The sequence below is a fragment of the Populus alba genome, chromosome 4, assembly GCF_005239225.2.
Source record: "Populus alba chromosome 4, ASM523922v2, whole genome shotgun sequence".
Classification (NCBI taxonomy): Eukaryota; Viridiplantae; Streptophyta; class Magnoliopsida; order Malpighiales; family Salicaceae; genus Populus; species Populus alba.
In genome coordinates, this window is record NC_133287.1 from 5,520,910 (window position 1) to 5,532,484 (window position 11,575).

Sequence of the window (11,575 nt, forward strand, 5' to 3'; positions counted from 1 at the left end):
TCACCAAATTTTTAGGTTTTGTTATAAAAAAAAACTTCACTTTCTTGTTATGGATAGTAAGATTATTCATGCAGCATGTATACGAGCAGCTGTAACTATTATAGCTACAAGGATAGCTATTATTGAACAAGAAAGAAATATAATTTATATACGAAGAGAACCACGTATAAATGCAATTACTCAACGAGAATTCTATATTGATAGGATTTTGAATCGAGGTGATAAACATTACGTTGAATAAATTTGTATGAAACCAGTTATATTATATAACTTGTATGATGTTCTCACAAGTTGTTAGCTATTACAATGAATTCAAAATATGTCTATCAGGGAGCAAGTAATTGTGTTCTTATAAATTGTAGGTCGAAATCAAAGATTTCATGTTATTTGTGGTATATACTATAGGTCTATTGAAACTATCCATCATTACTTTAGAATTGTATTAAAAGCAGTTCTTAAGTTATACAAACACCTTATTAAAGACCTAGGGGATACAGTTCTCGCAGAGATAATGAATAATCAAATATTCTATCATTATTTTAAGGTATAAGAATAATACCAATATTTTTATACATTAATTAATTACATCTAGAAGAAAAGGTTATAAATTATTTTTTCATGTTTATATAAGATTGTGTGGGAGCAATTGATAATACCAATGTTCCTGTAAATGTTCCTGTTGAGATTCAAAGAAAGTTTTGAGGTCAAAAAGAAGAAACAACACAAAATGTTTTAGTAGCTATAACTTCTTCTCTTTTTTTTTTTTTTAACCTTGAGGGGTGTAGCTCAACTGGTTAGACCTAGGTTTGCTCTTCAGATGTCACCAGTTTAAGTCTCACAAACCCCAGGGTCACTAAAGGCTTACATTGTCGTTAACTTCACTTGTGGGATCAGTCGAGATGCGCGCAAGCTGACCTTGACACCCATGTTAATCTAAAAAAAAGTTTATATATGTTTTAGCTGGCTGGAAAGGAAGTGCACGCGATTTACAGGTTTTAAGTGATGCACTATCAAGACCTAGTAGTCTAAAAATTCTAGAAAGTATATAATAAAGTATTTATTATATGCAATAACATATAAAATGTCTAATTAGATAAAGATAGTAATAGGTTTTTTTTTTTAATTTATAGGGAAATATTATTTTGGTGACACTGATTATGGTATTCGAAAATGAATCATTTCTCCTTTTTATGGATTTTGATATCACTTGAATTAGTTTATAAAACATTCACCAAAAAATAAAAAAGAAGTTATTTAATCTTCGACATTCTTCATTGAGAACCGCTATTGAGCGAGGGTTTGGTATTTTGAAGAGTCCTTTTAGATCAATTGATGGAAAACCTTTTTAGTCTTATGAAACACAAGTAGATGTTGTGCTTGCATGTTGTATTATTCATAATCACATAATGGAAGTTGATCCTTATAACTTTCTTATGAAAGAAATATGTTCGGAAAGTAAACCAATTATACGAACATTCAACTTAAGTCAACGAAGGGAGAGGGAAGAGAATAGGGAGAGGATAACAAAAAGAGAAATTATTGAATCAACCATGTGGAATGATTATAACACTAAAAAAAAACTAGTAATTAAGTGTTAATTATATTTGTTTATTTTTATTATGTCTTTCTTGAGTTTGTATTATCTTTGTTATACATTTAGATTGCTTGTTGACTTTATCATAATTTCTTATGTATTTTATTTTAAATATTAATTGTAGTTTTTATATAAAAATTTATTAAATCTAAATATTGTATGATTTGTTTTTGTATAAATTTGTAATTTATTTTGTAGAAATGAGTACCACACAAAATGAAAAATACAAAGGTAAGCACTTCACATGGTCTAAGCCTATGTCTCACATGTTACTTGAGATATTAGCTGAGAAGGCTCTCAAAAGAAACAAACCTTCTTCCACCTTTAGAGCAGAGTCATTTGTTAAGGTGGCTACAGAAATTAGTCAAAAGTTCAACGTGTAATGCGAGCCTAAGCATGTGGACAATCATTTCAAAACTATGAAAAAAGAATGGAGAATAATAACCAAACTTAAAAACAAAAGTGGCTTTAGTTGGGATAATTGTTTGAAGATGATTACAGTTTCAAAAGATGTATATGATGAAGAAGTAAATATGTTATAAATATTATTCTCTTTGTAATTTTTATATTTACTTTTGTTTCCAAAATGTTATACAAGGAACTAAAAAATTACATATTCTAAACTTTATAAACAACATATCCTAATCATAACAAGTATCTCAACAAAAAACTTGATATGTACAAGGCAATGACAATTGTTGTTGGAAAAAATATGGCATTTGAAAATTATGTTAAATCATATGTTGATATCAACTTGGAAGAGAACATTGAAGTGCAATCAATTTCAATTGAAAATGAAGGGTAATATGAAGAAACTTCAAAAGAAAAGGAGACATCTTCATCTAGTGCACAAAAGAGGCAAGATATAAAGAGAAATCGCGTGTATGAAGATGATGGTGTTGAAAAGTTGTCTAAAATGATTGAGGACGTAGCATTTGCAATTCAAAGTCGCAGCAAAAATAAACTTAATGTTAATGAGTTATATACAGAAGTGATGAAAATAGAAGGCTTTAATGAGATCACTCTTTGGGATGCATTTGATCACTTGGTCCAAAATGAAATGTTAGCAAAAGCATTTATGGAAAAAAAATGCTAATTTAAAGAAAATTTAGATTCAAAATTTTATGAACCAACACTACTACAAACTTGATTGCTAAGATGATTTGACTATGATAAGAAAGTTTATGTTTGTTATTTGACAAGTATGTTTACTTGTTTAATTTGTTTAGCATGTTTATGTTTGTTAATTTGAACTAATATGTATGTGTAAGACATCAAAACTTAATATTTATGCATGACTATATTTGATGTAAGATATTTATATGTATTTCTTAATGCTTATTTGATATATATTAAAGGGATAATTGCCTATATCTATAACAAAAAAAAAATATTTATCCAAAAAACCCATTAAAATATTTTTGTATTTATTTATCTTTTAAAAAAAAATTTTAAACCAAAAAAACCCAAATATCTAACTCTTACTTAACACCATAAACTAATTTGGCTTTCTTAATATGAAAAAGAAAAAACATATTTTAAGCTCTTAAAATTAAAAAAACAATATTTATAGGTTTTATTTAAGAAATATTTCACAAGATTATATATGTATAATATTATATGATTTGGGATTTCTCAATTCTTTATGCATTCCTACTTGCATAAAAAACAAGAAGAAATAAGTCCTTACAAAATTTAGTCTAACCTTAATCCTCAATGTTGATACAACACATAATAATTTTTTTTTAAAAAAAACAATAAGTTTATTAAACTAAAAAATCATAAAAAATAAACACCCTAGTTGACCAAGGATTCAATAGAAAATAAAAAACAATATAAAATCTATAAGTAATGGGAAAAAATATTAAAAATAAGAAAAATAAATAAAAAAAGATATATTTAATAAATATAGATTAATCCTCCTAAAGTCTTTTTTTTAGCATGAATGTAGAGCATTATGGTTGATCTCAAACATACTTGGCTATTTTAAAATATAATGCCAAAAATGAAAAGAGTTAAGGATCTTGATCACTTAACACTCCAAGCTAAACATTTTGATTTTGATTTTTTTTTTTTTATCACTTTAAGTTCTGGGATACAGATTCATTAGCTCCAACATAAAGATTTGAGAAATTTTAGGTTAAGAAACAATCTATAAAGATTATATTGTATTGTATTGTATTGTATTGTATTGAGAATTTATTATATCAGGGCATGTTTGGAATTGTAGTAGCGGTTGCGGTGTCATATGAAAATATCATATGCGTCTATAAATATTAGGAATGTCATAAGTGGTTTGACTTAACCTTTCAATGATCGGTTTCTAGGTGTAATTATTATCCTTTTATTAATAATTTTCGATTTAGATATTTTATCATGGAGTGTGTCTACCATGTCAAATCATATTTGTTCGTAACATTATAGTCATTGACCTTTGAATAAGATTTGAAACTCTTTTCAAATCTCATTTCACATTGTGCAAGGATCTAACAATCAATACTATTTGAGAACATGTATAAATATTTTTTCTATTTCATCTAGAGTGATAAATCCTCTCTTGATCACTCAAATACCTTGATATAGTTTATATTATATCCAATGTCTGCCAATTTATTATATTTACCAAGATAATGTGTAACATGATCAAAACATAGCGCTCCCTATATAAAATAACTTAAGGATCTCAAGTTAAAGAATTACTTACACGACTCCAATTGCTCGACTAGACATTATTCGAGCTTTAATTGCTTTAGCTACTCAAAAGAGATGAAGGACTTATAAGCTTGATTTAATGTACAATCTCCTAAATAAAGTTCTAAAAGAAGAAATCTACATGGAGCAATCACTCGACATTATAGTAAAAGGTAACAAAGATAAAGTATTAAAATTAAAAAGAGCATTGTATAGGCTCAAGCAAGTAAATTGATAACTACTTTAATAATAAAGGATTTAAGAGAAGTAAGAGTGAGCTAACATTCTACATTAAAATCCAAGGTAACTCTAACACCTTTATTATCTCTTTGTATATTGATGACTGTTATGGTTGTTGTTGATGCTAAGGAATCGTTCATAGAGTTGAGGAGAGATGTTGATTGTAGCACGATTGCTAGTAATGTTGGATGAAAAGCTGCAACTCACGACTTTGTAGAGATGTAATAAAGCTATTACAGTGTTTTTTTTTTTTTTTGGCCTAGATAAGGGCTATTATGAGGGTGGAGATAATAGGGCTTATGTAGGTGGGGTAGGCTGGTTGACAATGGTTGCCAAGAGTAAAGTGTGTTTGTTTTTTAGATAGCTTTTGCGGTTGTGGTTTTTTTTTAAAAAAAGTAAGTTTAAAAAAGTGTGGATAGGTGTGGTTAGTTGGATTTAGATACGTGTTTTGGTAAAATTATGGTTGAAGTTTATATGTAGCAAAAAAACATGCAACTAAAACCTTTGGTTGTAGTTGTTTTTCAAAAGTGTTTTTTTTCTTAGAAATGCATCAAAAATTTTTTTTTATTTTTAAAAAATTATTTTTAATATCAGCGCATAAAAATGATCTAAAAATACAAAAAAAAAATTTCAAGTAAAAGAAAAAAATATAAAAAATCAAATTTTGAAAAAAATGCTTTTGAAATGTAAAAACAAACAAAGTGTTACGAAACTCAATTAAAAAAGCATGTAAAAACTATGTTTCAAACTCAATTTTTTTGATAAGTCCAACGGTATGAAACGCAGAAGCTACAACTAAACAAACGCACCCATAGAGGGCTAGTACCAGTGGTAAGGATGAGTGTATATAGATGATTTTTTGCATTAACTAATTCTCATCTAAAATTCATCTTCCCTTTTTATATGTGTATAACCACTTTTTTATATGCAAAATAAATTTTTTCTTTTTTCTCCTAATTACTTGGTCTCCAAGCAACAAAAAAAAAATCACTTTAGTCCCTCATTTTTTTTATGCATTTTTGGTCCCCTTGTACATATATATTTTTTGAGTTTTGATTTTTTTATATTTTGATATATTTAAAAAAGGCAACGTGAACCGCTAAATCAATGAGAAAATTAAACAATAATTTTGAAATAAAAGTGTTAATAGCTGAACACTTTTAAAAATAAAATTTGGAATTCTTTAAAGACCTAAAAATACCAAAAATGATGCAAATATATCAAAAATATAATTTTTGTATTGTTTTTTTTTTTTTTTTTTGGATTTTTCTTGAAAACTGTTAATAAAATAAGGTAAAGATAAAGTTATAACATGGAGAGAAAAAAATAATTTTTTTCAAATGTGTTTTTCTAAAGAGACCAAGGACTTTTTTGTTTTTACGGTTATAAAATATTTTTGCAAACATTATTATCTTATACTTTAAATTTATTTTTTTAAAATATTTTTAGATTATTTTAAATATACTAATATTAAAAATAAATTTAAATAAAAATTATTTTAATATAATTTTTAATAAAAATATTTTAAAAAATAATCAAGAGGCATTCATGCGTAGAAAACAAAACAAAAAGAAAAGATAAAAATGAAAGAGGGACGCACGAAGGGAGAGAAAAGAGGCCCAGTCAATGAAAGAAAAAAAGCGCGTCCGAGTACATCGGAAGTGAGGGCCCTCAACCACCACTCCCTATTTCTCTAAATAAATAAATAAAAACAAAACCTTTTCGTTGGCAGTTACATCTCCCAAATATCCACAAGGCCATCTCTACATGTTCTTATTGATTGGGTCCCATCTAACCCCACCAACATGATAAAAAATACAAGAAAAATTCTTTTTGATTTTCTTTAAAAAAAAAAAAATTTAAAACGTTGATGAATTTTTTTTAGGGTTTTTAGAAATGTTGTAGTATTTTTTTTTTTTAAAAAATTTAGTTAAAATTGTATTAAAATAATATTTTTGTTATTTTTTAAAAAATTATTTTTAATATAGTACATTAAAACAATAGAAAAAAACTAAAAAATTAATTTATAACAAATAAAAAATTAAAAAATTAAATTTTTTTAAGAATATTTCTAAAATGTAAAGATAAACCTGATCTTAAAAATGCTGACGAGCCTGTGATACATGTAGCTGACATGTTAGCTATGGGTATGGATTCTAAATTAATAAAATATTATTCTAAATTTAATGCATATACCCTTGCTGAGGGTATATGGATTACTATAACCATTGATAAAACCAGAATCCTTAAAAAAAAAAAAAAAAAAAAAAAAAGGGTTGTTGAGTATGATTGATAGAAAGCGGTGCTTCTGTCTAGAAAAAATAATGGAAGTCCTTAAAAAATAAACCAAAAAAAGAAAGAAAAATAGTGGCAAACAGAAACAGATAGGTTGCTGGGGTGGCTGGCAGAGGGGAGCTAGCTACAGAGAGAGAGAGAGAGAGAGAGAAACTGGAAGACAGAAAACAAAGAAAGAGTTGTAAGAGAAACACCAAAAAGATGGTGGAGGAGATCCTCCATGATCATCTTGCAAAGGGGCAGTAATAGAAAAGTTTTATTAATCTAGTAAAAAACAAAAATATACTAATACCATTTCCTTGCTGCCTTTTTTGTTTCTGTTTGAGCTTCTCCTTCTATCCACCCTGCCACCCCCTCATTGTATTTCCTCCTCTTGAAGGATTTTTGGTATCAAAATTGCATTATTGCCCTTCACAACAACAGCACTAAAGCACCCTTTCTGGCCCTTATTTATGGTAGATTCAATGCCCCTTTTGCTTTTTTCTTTTGGATTGCTTGTTCCTGAGGGTATTCCTTGATTCTTAATTGTCTGTTATAAGCTCACTTTTTTTTTTTTTTTTACCTTTCTGCTAACTTTTGTGTTATCTTTTTTTGCTTCCCCTGCTGTTTGTCCCATTTGCAGCTGCATTTTATTGATGTGGAGATTTAGAGGGAGATTATAGCCTGCTCTTCCATTTTATGTGGTCTTTCAAGACAAGGGTGTAGATAAGTGTTTTTAAAATACAAGGATGAGGGACCCTGAGATGATCAAATGTGAAGACTTTTCGTGTTTTTGTAGCATAGTTGTTTGTAAATCAAAGATTTTGCATTAGTTGTTGTTGTTATTGTTGTTGTTAATTGAAAGGGTGGTTTTGCAAAGGAAACCTGGCGATCATTGTTGCTACCTCCACTGCCAAATTTGATTCATCAAGCAATGAGGGGTAGATGGAAAACAATTTGATTCCAATTTTTGTTCTTTTTGGTTTTGATTCTTGGTCTTGAAAATCAATGCTCCTGGTCGCTTAATGATGAGGGTAATTCTTCGTTTTATGCTTTCTTATTTTTTATTGACATGTATCTGTTAAAATGCAATTGCAGAACCAATCTTGGTCTTGATATATGAATGTAATGTGGGCAGGATTGGTTTTGCTGGAATTCCGGGGACGAGTGAATTCTGATCCTTTCCGTGCTCTTTCAAATTGGAATCCCAGTGACATTGATCCTTGCTCATGGTCTGGTGTTCATTGCGCTGCTGGAAAAGTGCAAATACTGTAAGTCGCTATTCATTCTTCCTTTAAAAGAGCTAATAATTATCGCTCCCCTTACAAATAGGAAAAAAATTGAAATTTCTCCCTTCATATATTGTTTTTGTTTCTAATCTGAGGTGTAAGCGATGGAGGATTTTGTAGATGACTTCCGTTAATTTTGTTGATGGAATTGTGATATAGAGTAGTGTTTGCCGTTGCATTTTAGAGAATGGAACATTTCATGTGGGCGCTGAATGATCAGCCATATTAATGTTGTTCAGTGCACTTGTAGGGATCTGAGCGGTTTTTCTTTGGAAGGGACATTAGCGCCGGAGCTTGGCAAACTTGTTAACTTAACATCTCTGTAAGGTTTCATAATTTTGCTGTACTTTCTTTGATGGAACTTGGGGTTTAGGAGTTAAGCATTTGATTCCAACATATGACTGAGCTGTTCAAGCCTCTGAGAATGTAATCGAATACTGCAATTAGCCTATTTCTACTGATTGAATATGAATTTGGCCAAGATGCTTGGGGACTGTTTGGATTTTAGGGTTTAAAAATAATTGGACTTTCTAATTCTTTCTTTACTTTCATGACAGTGTACTCTACCGAAACCATTTCACTGGTGCCATTCCTAAAGAGATTGGAGAGCTCAGAAAGCTGGAATTACTGGACCTGAGGAATAATAACTTCAGTGGAGCAATTCCAGAAGAAATAGGAAGATTACTGTCATTGAAACACTTGTGTGTGATCTGTCTTTCCTTTTTATTGTTTTGATGGCTTATGTTGTGTAGTTAAGTAGCCTGAAATGATTTCTATCTTAGGTTGCTAAGAGACAATAATTTTGAGGGAAGCATTCCTCTGGAGATCAGGAGGCTTAACCTGCTTTCTGAATTTCGATTTGATGGAAACCTTGCATCTGCTGCTGCTACTGGAGTTAGCTTTGTCAATAGAAAACTTGGACATGGGTAAGTGACTTTTTCCTTCTTTCCTTATCAAAAACTCATCTGCGGGGTACAATTGTTTTTGCCATGATGGATATATTGCCAACCATACCTAAGTTGAGTTTTAGTCTTGGTGTGAACTGTGACATGTTATAACTAAATTGAAGCACCTGGAATTCACCATAAATTAGGAGAGAAAAACTATTAGTTACACCTGATCAATACCTCTCCACATCGTCATTGGTTTTTCCATCAATTTAGAAGACAAAAGTCTCTTCCTTTTTCTATTGTTTGCACCCCTCTCACAAGAAATACCACATGAAAGCTATCTGACATGTCAGATAAATTTAGCATGAGGTGATTATGGACTTCGTAGACATGTAGTTTAAGAGCACTGATATATTCCCATTCTTGCTAGCTTAAAAATAGTTTGTCCTTATCTCCCATGTCTTGCATTAAGCATGCTACTAACATTTGGAAGTGATGAGCATCCCTTTTTTATTTGATTCGTTCTAACCGATCATCAGGTATCATTTTGTGAATGGAAGTTATTGAAGTTGAAGGTATGGTTCAGTTTTAAATAATCTGTTTTTTCTTTGATCTAAAATGTATGTATTGTGCAGGCATGTGGTGGAGCAGCTGGAAGCACTTGAATGGGGCGAAATTCATTCATATTTTCCCAATTAAAGGAGCTTTTATGCGATTACCTGACTTCCATGACATTGCCAATTGTATGGAACTTATATATGCTTTACACCAACCAACAATGCTCACACACATGTACAATTTTTATGTATACGGATGCAGATATAGTGGATTATCCCAGAAGATATCCACTTTTGACATATTTGCATTGTAGTAGTGGTGGTTTACCGTGTGTTACTTTCTACGTGATTGCCTTAACCTCTCATTAAAAGGTTCAAGCTCCGGGCGGAAGGATTACTCTGCATGGTCGCCAAAGAAAATTGCTTGTTGTTAAGCAGATAGTGAGTACTAAACATTCTCCAACCTTGGTTGTTTTGCCTTTTATTTGGGTACTTGTGGGACAAATCTGATACCTTTGCACTGAGCAGGATCACCTGAGCAAAATGTAGAGATCCTTGCCAATTTTGTACGTCGCAGACTACTTGAGCAGTCCAGTAACCTCCAGCGTGCACCTGCGGGTGGTGGATCTTCCTCTCAACCAATTATTGCTACTTCCAACCACGGCGCGAAGTAGTGGGGAGGCTTTCCCAGCAATACCAAACCACAGAAAGCATCAACCTCAATCCCCCATGCCATTGGATTCACCTGCTAATCCTCCAACAATAGGAGCTAAGGCTTCAACTCATTCTGCTGAAAAGCCATTTGAAAGAACAATCTTAACATCAATAGAATTCCTCTGGAAATACATCCAGGATGTATTTCCTAATCATTCCAATCGTGGGTGTCTTGATCATTTTTGTAGCAGGCTTGCTCTTTAGGTGCCGGAAACAAGGAGTGGCAACCATAGGTCCTTGGAAGACTGGTCTAAGTGGCAGTTGCAGGAAAGCATTTATTACAAGGTGAACTCACTAGTGTGAAATAAAGGCAAATGAAAAAACGAACAAAAAGAAACTGTTGACGCTTTATATTGATCAGGTAGGCTGATTAGGCTGTAGCTCATTTATTTTATCAACATGATTAACACATAAACTTGTGTGATAGTGACCAAATGACTTGATTGAACTGGTGTCAACTGTGGACGTTTCTTGTCTCGCCCACAATGAATGTCACCTTAGGATTGTGGCACATGTTTGAGATGCCTGAGGATAAGAGGTCATATTTAAGTCTCTTCACGCACGACTTTTGGAGGCATACCTAACACAATGAGGATTAGGAATGTCAAGACTTGTATTTCATGACATGTGAATTTACTTTAATCAAATTGTCTTTTAATTTTGGTTGACATCTTATCAACTTAATTATTTGATCGCTACATTTTTCTTTGTATAACGAGAAAGAGGTGAGAACTACACAGCAAGGCTCACTCATTTTCATATCACTGATTCAGTAAATCTTCCACAGTTCTTGGCTTCATCGTGCATAGATGAGTCCTGCCATTAAGCATCTTTCATGACATTTCATTATCTTTCTGCAATGTGTTGTCTACTTGTTAGACTTAGTGTCCGCGTCCAGGTCTTAAAGCGTTTATTGTTTATTCCATGATCCTGTATTTGTTCAATTTATTTGAACGTAATCGTTGGTTGTATGAATAGTAGGGAGTTCCCAAGCTAAATCGGTTCAGACTGGAAACTGCCCTGTGAGTCTTACGCAATATCATTGATTAATATGTGTGATGGTATTTCACTGCACTATAAGAACATTGCTAGTGTGGTTGAGATTTCTGTCTGCATCGCAACTCAGTGGCTTCTTCAAGATTTGGTCCAAAAGAACATCTGCCAGAGATGGCTTCATCCGGAAAAGGTTTGCCCTTTAACGTTAGATGCCATTGATTTTATTTGACAAATCTCTCTAGTGTTTAAACTAAAAAATTTTGTTCTGGCCCCATCTTCTTGCTGTGTGATGATTACACTAATCACCCCGGATTAATCGAGAACTTTGTA

General features: G+C 31.4%; 1 pseudogene; it reads left to right on the forward strand.

Moving 5' to 3' along the window:
• The first annotated feature begins 6,765 nt into the window (after positions 1 to 6,765).
• Positions 6,766 to 11,575, forward strand: part of LOC118053645 (protein MALE DISCOVERER 2-like) — a 7,473-nt pseudogene continuing 2,663 nt past the window's right edge.